Consider the following 11557-nt stretch of genomic DNA (forward strand, 5'->3'; position numbering starts at 1 on the left):
AACGCTTTGTGTTTTTAGATCTTGCTGCAAAATTAGTCCTTCAATCCTAGAAATGGCCTTAAGGTGATAGAAGAATGACTTTGTAATTGTCTTTATGTGTTGTTGAAGGTTAAGGTCTGAGTCCATCACCATTCCCAGATTTCAGACCTAATCGCTAGTTTCTGGTTGTAATAACTGAAGTTGCACGCTGACTCCAGATTGTTCCTGTTTATGGTCCAAAGATAATAACTTCAGTTTGCTACAGATGGACGGACATAAAACCGCTAGAGACAGACACATTACAAATGATCAAACTAAACAGACAGAAAAAAAAATAATAGTAGAAAAACGATTCAGAATTGAAAGAGAGCTGTATCAAATATAGAAGATAAGGAAGTTGTAGGAGATATTTCTTCATTGATAATGTCTGGACACCTAAATATCACATTTCTTCTAGTTATACGATTTTGTTGTGGTTAAATGTTTCGGTTCATCTGTGAAATTTCAATATCAGACAAAGGTAACATGAGCAGCTCTGAAAAGCAGTCAACTGATAAAATGTAAAGGTTTCTTTTTAAAAAGGAAGTTTGAATCTATATTGGATTTTTCTCTCATTATCCCCACAGGGTCTCATCGTCCCATTTGATTAATGTTTCCAAGCAAGATCTAAAGAAACCGTACACTTTCTCCAACTATAAGCAAGGTCCTGCCTCTCATTCTAGATGTACGTTTGGCCACTTGTCTTATCAAATTAATAGAGTTCGTTTAAGTTGGCTGATTTCCTGGCACAGGGCTGGCTTTGAGACATAGTCTAAACATTTTTAATAAGCCTGAAGGTCAGGCCCAGTCCAGAAGCTTAGTGTTAGAATGCTTAATTAGTTCCAAAACCAGTTTTGATGTGTTTGGGAATACGGTCCTGTTCCAACTGTGCCCTTAGTTTTAACTGCCTCGCCGTCAATTTGATGGAAAGTTAAAGAATTCATGCAATGCACCATTAGCACTGGCAGAGAAACAGACCCTCGCTATGATGCTACGATGGTTGCGGCTAATTCCAGATTTCTTAGGTGTGAAAACATATATTTTGTCTCCTCCAAACATGCCTGTTGTCATTGTGGCCAAATAACTCAGTCTGTTTTGTGTGACCATAAAAGTTTCTTCCAGAAGACATTTGGATCCTCAGTGTGAGCAATTACAATTCCAGCCAAGCTCATGTGTTAATTTTGGAGCAGAATGTTCTTTCTTTGTCGACACGGATGAAGTTGGCAAACACACAAGTTTCTGAAGCGGCACACACCCATAACTCCGTAAAAGATTTTATGTACTATACTTCGATCTGAAACAATTTAAATGAACTCTACCAATTTTGATAAGTAAGCCTGCAACATGCAAAGATCTTGCTAACAGATATACAAAGTGTGTGATTTCAGTGCTAGAGGATATTCAACCAAATATAAGTAGAGTATAACTTTGACTCTTTGTAGATTAAAGAGTCACAAACTGTGACTTTCATCTAGTGGTCATTCTTTTTTAAATGGTGACCTAGTTATTTCATCACGCCAGGGTGAAAATCCCCAGTTTAAAGTCGAGAACTATTTTGTCAGTCTAAGAGGTAAGTGCATATAAACTTTTCACCAGAATATGGTTAAACCCAACTTAGTCAGTTGTCACGCCTGACTACATCAGTGTTTTAAATATTCTCCACATGTATGACTGAAAAATATCATAATGAACAAACTGGGGTACCGGTCAGTAACGCCTTACTGTAGTACTGGATCAGACTACGGTAGTCTGATCCAGTAGTCAGACTACAGTTACTTATCAAAATCATTTTGCGTTACTGTGCGTTACTATTTTCTTTTGGAATTTAATTTTATTTCCTCTACGCGTCTTGTCGACTGATCGCCGTTTTTATGCGACGGTATCAGAAACGTAAACAATGGAGGGAAGAGGGAGATGCGCATTTTGTTGGTAGAAAAACAGGAACTACTTTGAGTTTCTGTCGCCAAGTCCGATTATTATAAGCGGCTGTGGGCTTTTTTTTTTCTTTTTGAAGTCGCTAGCAAATTTAATGAGTCGTGGGTTGAGCTTTTTGGGCTCATTTTTGAACGTGAAGTTGCTCATAGGCTTGGAAATAAGCAGACATAAACCCCAGAATGTGTCTGACCTCCAGTTAGTTTTAGTCAGGCTCTCCCTGTCCATCATTTCCTGGATGATCCGTCCCGCTGTGTCTTTGTTAATGTCAAGTTAATATATTACCTGTCAATTACGTTGAGCTATCCAGAACATTGGAAACATCGAGACTAATATGAACAGCGCAATAAACGTAAAAACAGCCACGAATGAACGAGTCCGTAAAGTTGTGCAACTAAACGCCATTATGATTATTAATATTAAGATAAGTGTCACAAATCTGTGCAGCAGCCATCTGAACTGTGGAGCCGCAGGAGGAGCTCTGCACTCTGACACCAAACACAGGGCCGTAACGCAGAACCTGGAGGCTGGGAGGGGCGAGGGGGTTAAAATCCTTCTTAGAGTTTTCCAGACAATAGTGGACACACAAAAACATGCACAAATTACTAACGTTTTATTGTACTGTAACCATAAAAAAATCTCCCCTTCAGTTCAACCTTATAAGTAGAGACACATTGTTGATGTTACCATTATAAGTATTGGCAAAGATCAATGTAATTTTCCCAGCGTTGTTGGTTAGCAGCTGCTGAAAGTAACTAAAAAAGTTACATTTAATGTAACTTAGTTACTTTCCAAATCAAGTAGTCAGTAATCTAACCGAGTTACTTTTTCAAGGAGTAATCAGTAATCCGATTAAAGTTACTTTTTCAAAGTAACTATGCCATCACTGGGTATAGCACAACTCAACATGTTTCAACAAACAGGCGGTATACAGCTGAAGTAGGGGCTGTAGGATATTAGAAAATCTTGCAATGGCAACTCTGTGACCTTTAGCACTTTAGTTATTAGCACAGTTATTTTTGTCTGATGTGGGCATCTGCTGCCAGAAGATACTGTCCGACTGGCTAAATTTTGTACAGCGGACCCCTGGTAATCGCGGGGGTTATGGACGACAACCGCCTGTAAATAGCTGAAATCTGTGAGCACTTGAGACGCCCTCTGAAAACGTTTTTCGACAAATAATTTGTAGTTATATACCACAGAAAAAAACGTGCAAATAGGTGAATCTGCGAATATCGAACTGCAAATAGGCCGCGTCCGCTGTAGTAGCATGTAAAGTGCAAGTTGGCAACACTTGGGATATATAAGCCCACAATTATTGCACTCCAAATAGTCTTTTGTAATATGAATATTGTACACAATGAAATTATGGTGACAATATATTCACAATATATTGTTCATCATCCCTCCATCAGAACACAGCACTGGCCTCCAGGTCTAACAAGGTCCTGATACCAGTGGCCACCAGCAACATTATAGCCAATAGAATGTCAAGTAGCAGTGCAGGTGTTTCAACTTCTAGTTGTGGTACGAGTAAATCTTCCAGAGATTGTCAGCCTCATCTTAAATTCTTCCATGTTTCGCCATTCACAGAAAAGCCACAAAGCCACCAACAGGAAGTTTCAGAGCAAATTTCTTAAAACTAAAATCTTTCTCCAATTGTTTTCTAAAGTCTAACAAGTTGGCAATAATGTAGCACCGAAGTGACCAAGAGAGACGGCAAATGCAGAAAGATGCCCTGAAAAAAGGTTAAAGAAAAAGAAGAAAAAAAACAATCATAATAAAACAGCATACTGAATCGCACCATCTTGTTTTCAGAAAGAACAAACACAAATAGATTTACCTTCATCAAAGTTACCGGAGAACTCATGAAAACAGCTAAAAGTTTAGAAGAGAAGTGAAGCATTGGGGTTGGGGGGGAAATCAAATAAACCTGTCAAAGCACAAACAGATGTGTAGAGCCATCATTTCACAATAACATAGAGTGGAAAGAGGCAGAGATTTAAATTCCTACACAACCCAAATCAGTATAGCAGCATGCAGCTATGCACTAAATGCAACTTTGTTTATGCGGTGGCTTAAATTAAACCCGAATAAATCTGAAAAACGCACGACAAAGTCTCCGGTTGCAAATCCTTCCATGTCATCCAAACACAAAATGTCTCCTGGGACACTAACTTCACACACATTCTCACGTATAGGATACATAAAAGCATCACATATAACTCCTCCTGGCTCGAATGAAGTTATAAAACGTATACAGAAAGCAGGAAGGGGTTTTTTTTTTTTGGTCTTAACTCCTTTAAAAAGCTGCTCCTTGGCTACAAAAAGCAAGGCGGTAGTGATGGGAAGCTACCAGGTGTAAACGTGAGGCAGGATGCTGCGGGATGCACACTCAGCAAGCCTCCCCCAGATGAACAATAAACGCTGGAGGAAAAAAAATATATATAAATTTGTCCGGAGCGTACCGACTAGGCATGATCTGCTGCTTTACGCCTACACAACACAGCACAGAGAGTAGACGATCATTAACACTTTAACCAATTAATCATCAAATAAATCCTCTTAATCAATCTAATCACAAGGCAACTGAGTCAGCAAGAGAGTAAACACGTCTTATTATAACCAGAAAGCACTTCCTTCATATGTTTTCTTTCTTTTTTTTTTTAATATAATATAATGCAAGATATTACATTACTGTCCTAAACTGACGGGACGTTGCGCAACAAGATTACACACTCATTATTCAAATGAACTTACCAGGATGAGAGTGCAGTATAACTGGTAGTGCTACATGTTGGGTTTTTTTCCCATATTTATTTAAAATCGATACAATGCAGTAAGGAAGTCAATTATGTCGCTAATTTTACCGTAATGTGTTATTGTGTTAACAATTTCAATTCATTTTGGGATATGAAATGATGGCTTGTCAGTAAAATAATAATCTTAGTGAACTATTTTTTTTTACTTGATCTTGAAAATTGAAAATATTTAAAAGTAAAATATTTATGCATGCCTGTCAAATTTTGAATTCTGTGTTGCAGTTTTGTTTTTGTCGCATTTGCAATCCGAATATTAGCAAAATGATCATTTTAACAAGCTATGACATTGAAAATAATAGATATTTATTTATTTACAACATCTTACTGTTAATCTAACAAGGTTATACTTTTTTTTATTATTTTAATTTTAATTTACAGTGTTTTACTGTTGTGATTTACAGGATGCTACTGAGAAATTCAGACTTTTTTCAGTTTAGTGAGTAAGTAATATATCACCTCTATCGACCAATAGAAAATGAAGAATGAGGAAACAAAAGACTGTTTTTTGCTCCTGAACTTATTGGAAAAGCAACAAAGTTACTAAAAATCTCTAACCTCTCTCTGACATCTTCATTACGACTTCTGGCTGTCAAGCCAACAAATGTGCCAGAGGCTGATAGTCGATGTGTGTTGCAGTTTATAGGTATAAATACAATGTGATCAAAAACTATTTGCCCCCTTACAGATTTTATCTACCTTGTCACACTTTCATGTTTCAGATCATCAAACACATTTTTTTTTTAAATATCAAATCAGAGAATTAACCAGAGTAAATACATAATGCACTTTTTAGATTCTGATTTTATTTATGGAAGTGGAAAAAAAAAGGTTATATAAACCAAACTGGCCCAATGTGGGGAAAAAATAATTGTTGATTAAACATAACTAGTTGGGCCACCCTTCTGTGGCACCAACTGCCATTAAAACTTTGCAATAACGGCCAATGAGGGGTTTTTTTTTTATGTCGTAAAGAAGGAATCCGGTCGTGCAACGGCGTCTAACGTGGAGTTAAGAGCAGATTTTCACTAGAATGCTCCAGAACTAACAAAAAGCTCCTGTTTTGTCTTTTCAGTCCACTGAATATTTAGCATTGACAAAGATTGGAATAAAGCTGAAGTCAAATGTGAGATGGGCGTTCGTGTTGCTCTTTGGTGGCTTTCATCTTTTCCTTCCATGGGGGCATTTTAGTTAGCCAGTCTCTTTCTGACTGTTGCACTCTTGGGACTTTTAACTTTTGTAGACCAGTAACTTCTGTAACAGATTCCCTACTGTACCCTGTCTTCCCTGTTAAGACATGGATTAGACTAATGTGATGGCTTTGTTTGCCATCTGTTATTGAATTCATCTTGATCAGGGAATTGTGTGTTAGTTTTGAAAATAGTTTAGCCAGCTTTATTTGCATATACATACATACATACATACAGTACATATATATATATATATGGAGACATTTGAGTATCATAGCAGAACAGATACAAGTGAATTGCAGGTAAAGTACTAAATAGAGAAGCTAATAAATCAGATGCTAGTAAATCAGCCTTGATTTCCTTTATTTTTGGGCGATTGCGATCAGCCGATGTTTACATGGTAACCCAATCTCATCCGCCGATCCTTGTCACTTCCGTAAAGGCCTGAAAATCAACTTTGTCGTTCTATTTAGCAACTTTTCTGGCAAAAAAAACAATCAGTATCAGCCAAAATTTGAATCGGGAGACAGGCTTTTTAAAGATTGGTGATCGGACAGAAAACTGCAATCGGTGCACCCGTAGTCGTAAAAGAGCGTAAACAAAAGCTAGAACAGCTCTAAAAGCACATCAACCCAAAGACATTTCTATCATAGAGAAGATGGCACAAAAAATGACAACAAAAGTGACAAAAAGTACTTTGGATTTTACTTTGGCTGCCGACAACCCCAACGACAAGAGGAATAACTCAAATAATCACTTCAAAACTGAATTTTATATGGACTCGGGTTATTTTTTTTGTCCACTATTAAAATTAGTTTAATGTTAATTTAAACTGATTCCAACTTTAAGTTTGTCTCACAATCATAAGTGAGACAAAAGAGCAAGAAAAATAAATCTGTAAGTGGGGGCCAATATTTTTTCATGTGCAGACATAATAATAATAAACAGACAGCTATAAAGACAAAGCAAGTGCAATAAAAAACTGCAAAAAAAAGCTGTTTTTCTTACCGCTTTTAAAATATTATAGATTTATTACTAAAGTTAGCCGTTTATCTATTACATTTATTTACTGTTATTTTTGATACTCTAGTTGCAGCATAACAAAGGTGGAACAGGCTAATAACTTGACCATGTTTAATAGTTGAGCTATTGGCTCTTGTAAAAGCCGACAGCTGCTGCTTGAAGCTTGCCAACTATAGTTTTAAATGAGCATTACCTATAATGAGAGCACAGTGTGGAAATTAAGAGTGCCACGACAGTGATTTTTTTTTTTTTTTCTCTTTTCCCTCCAACCAAATTTGCCTTTTTCGGCTGAAAAGTGAAAGCCGAACAGACGTCCAATTAAAGATGTCTAAATGCAGTCAGAAGGTCAGACGGAGTTAATCATACTGGCATCCAAGTGCTGATACTGGACATCATCTAAACAGAAATGGATAGCTTCCCCATACCTTTTTTTTTCTGAGCAAAATAAATACAAGCGCTGCAGATGGACATAAAGTAAATATCCATAAGCAATTGGTGGCAAGAAAAACCTCATTAAAAGGAAACCGTAGGAATGATATGAGTCACGGCTGAAATTTTAAGGGGGCAGGGTTGACACCCATAACTCATTAAAACTTAGTTCATCTGCCCGATGCCTCACAATAAAAATCAACAACGTTTTTAAAGCGATGCGGAGCATTTTGTTTATTTGCAAGGACACGTTTTTTTGTTTTTTTTTTCACATCCAGGCTGCTTGACTGATTTCATTTCAACATACACAGGGGCACAGATGTATGGACATCCTACATGCACCACCTTCTCCCCCCATACAGGTCAGAAAGGTCACAACAACTTGCAGGAAACATAAAGGAGAGTTAATTCAAAACACTTGACCCTTGGCCCGCAGTTAACATGCGACCCATTACATGCTCTGGCTCAATGCTCTACTGTGTGTGGCTTCTTCTCTGTCTGTGTGTGTGGGGGGGGGGGGGGTGATTGGGTGGGTGTGTGTGTGTCTATGTGCTTAAAAAGTGTCTTTTTTTAGCACTTTATGCAAAACCCCCCACATGCAGCCCTTCAATGTGCTGCAAGCAAATATTAAAAGTGTGTCCAGATAATGCACTATTTCTGCTGGAACGTCGTAATTACTAGACTTGTTTGATATCAGCATCAATCTCAGTGAGTTTACTACTTTTGGGAGGTTAAAAGGTATCCTGTTAGCAAGCAGCAGGCTAAAGCTAAAGCTAACACTGGTCAGAAGAAAGGAGCTGTCTCTCACGTTGAAGTAGCGAACGTGTCCGTTAATCACGTAAAAAAATAAAAATAAAATAAAATAAAATTCCGTGTTGGAAGACGTTTGTGGCGGCAAGTGCCGCATTCGCCGACACTGAGGGCAGACTGAGATGAGCGGCACAATGTGGCTACAGCGTAGCCTCCCCCACCGCTCAAACTTCAGAGACCACTTATCATTTATGCACATCAGTTATTCATTAATTCATCTTACGTGAAAGTCTAGCAGAGTCTCGCCGGCGGACACCTCGGAGGCTGAGTCCCGCTACCAGCGGGGAAGCAGGGCAAGTCGGGGCGGCCAGAAAGCTGTCGGTGCCCCCGCTGTGTGCCAGCCTCGATGCCCGGTAGGATTTAGGAGAGCTCGGTTGGCCCGGGCCGGTGTGAGAGACCCGGCCGTGTTCAGCGGGAGGGGGCAGCAGCAGCAGCAGCAGCGGAGGAAGGATTCAAAATATAGCTTTTTTTTTCTCCCCCCCTCCCTTTTATTTTAAATGTCAGCTCCAACTTCACTTAAAGAATGCAGCCAAATATTTCCCTCTTTTTGTCGTCTGGGGAAAAGCGGGGGGGACATTAAAAAAAAATTCCTGGAAACCGTGGAGGGGGCCGGTGGTCTCCCCGCGCCTCCGCGCCAGCAGCACCGAGCGATGTCCTTCTCCTCCCGGCGGTACAGCGGAGCAGCTACCGATCCGGTTCGGAGACGAGCTAGTCCCGTCCAAGATGTCGCTTATGATGTCTTGCTTCAATTAAATTATTTATAATAAGCAATCTCGGCCAACCACAGAAGCGATACTGGGCAGAACTCCAATTTCCAGACTATTTTTTTTTTCTTTCTTCTTCTTCTTCTTCTTTTTTTTTTTTTTTTTTTAACCGGGGAGGAGTTTATAGCGGGTGATCTTGGCACTCCATCTTTAACCGACATCAACAGGTCATCCCGGGACACAAATGCGCTGCAACTGTGGGCGAGACGGAGGGATGGATCCGCGGCATGGCGAGAGGAGAACAGGGCAGAGAGGAGGGGAGAGAAATGTTTACGGGAATGGCTGGAAGGAAAGAAAAACTCAACCGAGCCGGTTTATTCACTGCACTTTGCGATTTTAGGCGACTGGCAGCGGTTTGCACTTGCAGCTTGACGACACAAAGAGACAAGGTTGCTTTTGAGGAAGTTCAGGAATGCGGGAGAAAGATGAGCCGGGAACTCATAAAGCCACTCACCGACGAAAGAAAGGAGAGCAGGGGCGCCACTAGAGATTTTGTAAGGGGGGCTGGAGGGGGGGCTACACGGGAGCCACTTATAATGATACAAAAAAAAAACTTAGATTGAATCTTGGGAATGAGCTGCATGGCGCAGTTGGTAGCACTGTAGTCATTTCACTCAAAGTAGAAGGTCTTGGTTTTGAATCCCAGTCTGTGGTCGTTCATGGATTTCTCTCCATGAACGTGTGGATTCTGAAAACTTTTGTATGGGTGGGCAAACCAGGCCAGTAAAAACTTTGAGTGCACAGCTAAACAAACAACAACAAAAAATTAAGATATATTTATTGTATTAACAATTGTTATTCTATTTAAAATTTTATAAATGTACATTTATTTATTTGTTACATTTATTTCTTGATTGAAGGAGATGACTCATGCTTTTCTCGGTGGCAAACATTTTTCCTGGAAGGGGCCATGAACCCTTTACACCCCCCTTAGGGGGCGCCACTGGTGGGTTCTCTCCAGGTACTCCGGCTTCCTCCCACAGTTCAAAAACATGACTCTCAGGTTAACTGGCCTCTGTAAGCTGCCTGCAGGTATGACTTTCTGTCCTGTGTGATGCCCTATGATGGCCTGGCACCTCATCCATCACAGGATGACTGCTGGAGATGGGGTGTGGGGGTACTTGGGTGCATGATGACCTCAGGTAATTGGTCAAATAAGACACAAAATATACACTCAGCTCAAGCCGTGGGTAGCGGATAAAGCAATGAAATGTCCTGCACAAACCTTTTGTCCACTGACTCAAGCTTAAATATGAATCCACTATACTTATGCTTGATTTTTCATATGTAAATCTGTAAATCTGTGCTTCTTACACGTAAAATTAGTTTTGTCTGAGTACTGATTTCACAGCCATCTCCTGGTTCTTACAACCGGAGCAGAGTGTAGAAATGTAGAAATTCCGAGAATAAATATAATTGCAATAATATAAAATTTCAGACCTATATTAATATCTGATATTAATCTTGATGTCATGGCTGATAACCGTTACTGGCAACAAGATGGAAATAAACATCGCTTGTCAATTGGCCAAGATTTACTTATCGAACCAACGTCATGAAAAAATGACTAACATCGGGCGATACTGATATAGATACCGATATATTGTGCATCCCTAATAAATTTTGCCATAATTTATGACATATGGTGAGACATCAAGCAGGTAATGCTTGATGTCTTATGAAATTTGGGAGCAGTGCCAGAAAAAGTGGCATATGTCTAAAAATAGGGCCCCACAAAGAAAACATATAAATATAAATAAATCTTGTAACCTATAAACATTTGACCCCTCCTATTTTAAAATCATTCACTGTATATTATATTATATTATATTATATTATATTATATTATATTATATTATATTATACTGAATTTTGGGGATGATAATTGCCCCCCTCAGTCCCCCCTCTTGGCGGCGCCACTGAAGGAGGGGGGCAGCGCGACAAAAGTATGAAGCCGGTGTGAAGTGGTTAAAGTTTGGTCTGTCCCCATGTGCCCATCCCCCCACAATAGTTACCACAACTTTACCATCCAATTCAGAACAAAACAACAACAACGAAAAGACTCCCAGTAGCTTCACCTTCACTTCAGCAGCCTCCACCATACCTCCCTGTTCAGCCAGATTCATGCGGACGCCTCCCCAGCCCCTCACTAAAACACAGCGCTGGAACGGGACAAGACGTCTCCGTCCCGCACCGGCTGATGAGTCCGAACCGCCGGGTACGAGTTGATCCGAAACCCTTCAACTTACCCCTCCGCTGGATTCTGCTGGAATTTCTTCCGAATGGAGGAGCGGCGCACAAGAAGAAGAAGAAGAAGAAGAAGAAGCGGTCTAGTTTCTCCCTCCCTCCGCCTCGCCACAGACAGTCATTCACTTTGACTGTATGCTGTGAACCAGCAGCAGCACACCATTCATGCGCGCACACACACACACACGCACACACACACGCATGCATGCATGCATGCAGGCGAGAATTGGAGCTCAGAACTATCGAGGAGGGGGGAACAGAGAGGAGCAAAGCCGGGATTTTTTTTTTTTTTTTTAACCCTCCCATCCATCCCAGGGGTTGCAGA

The 11557-nt window shown here is 40.1% G+C and overlaps 1 protein-coding gene across 3 annotated transcripts in view; it reads right to left on the minus strand.

The window, feature by feature from the left end:
• nacc1b (nucleus accumbens associated 1, BEN and BTB (POZ) domain containing b) overlaps positions 1 to 11557 on the minus strand; it is a 36599-nt gene that overhangs the window by 22880 nt on the left and 2162 nt on the right. Inside the window, exon 1 of one of the 3 annotated variants that reach the window (XM_032562443.1) lies at positions 11235 to 11342. The exons of 1 other annotated variant lie outside the window; for it this stretch is intronic. The gene's annotated coding sequence lies outside the window, so the exon portion shown is untranslated. Of the gene's footprint in view, positions 1 to 8444; positions 10565 to 11234; positions 11343 to 11557 lie in introns of those variants that run through there. One more of the 3 variants, XM_032562442.1, reaches the window with a different exon arrangement.

This window comes from Xiphophorus hellerii, chromosome 5, assembly GCF_003331165.1.
Source record: "Xiphophorus hellerii strain 12219 chromosome 5, Xiphophorus_hellerii-4.1, whole genome shotgun sequence".
NCBI classification, from domain to species: domain Eukaryota; kingdom Metazoa; phylum Chordata; class Actinopteri; order Cyprinodontiformes; family Poeciliidae; genus Xiphophorus; species Xiphophorus hellerii.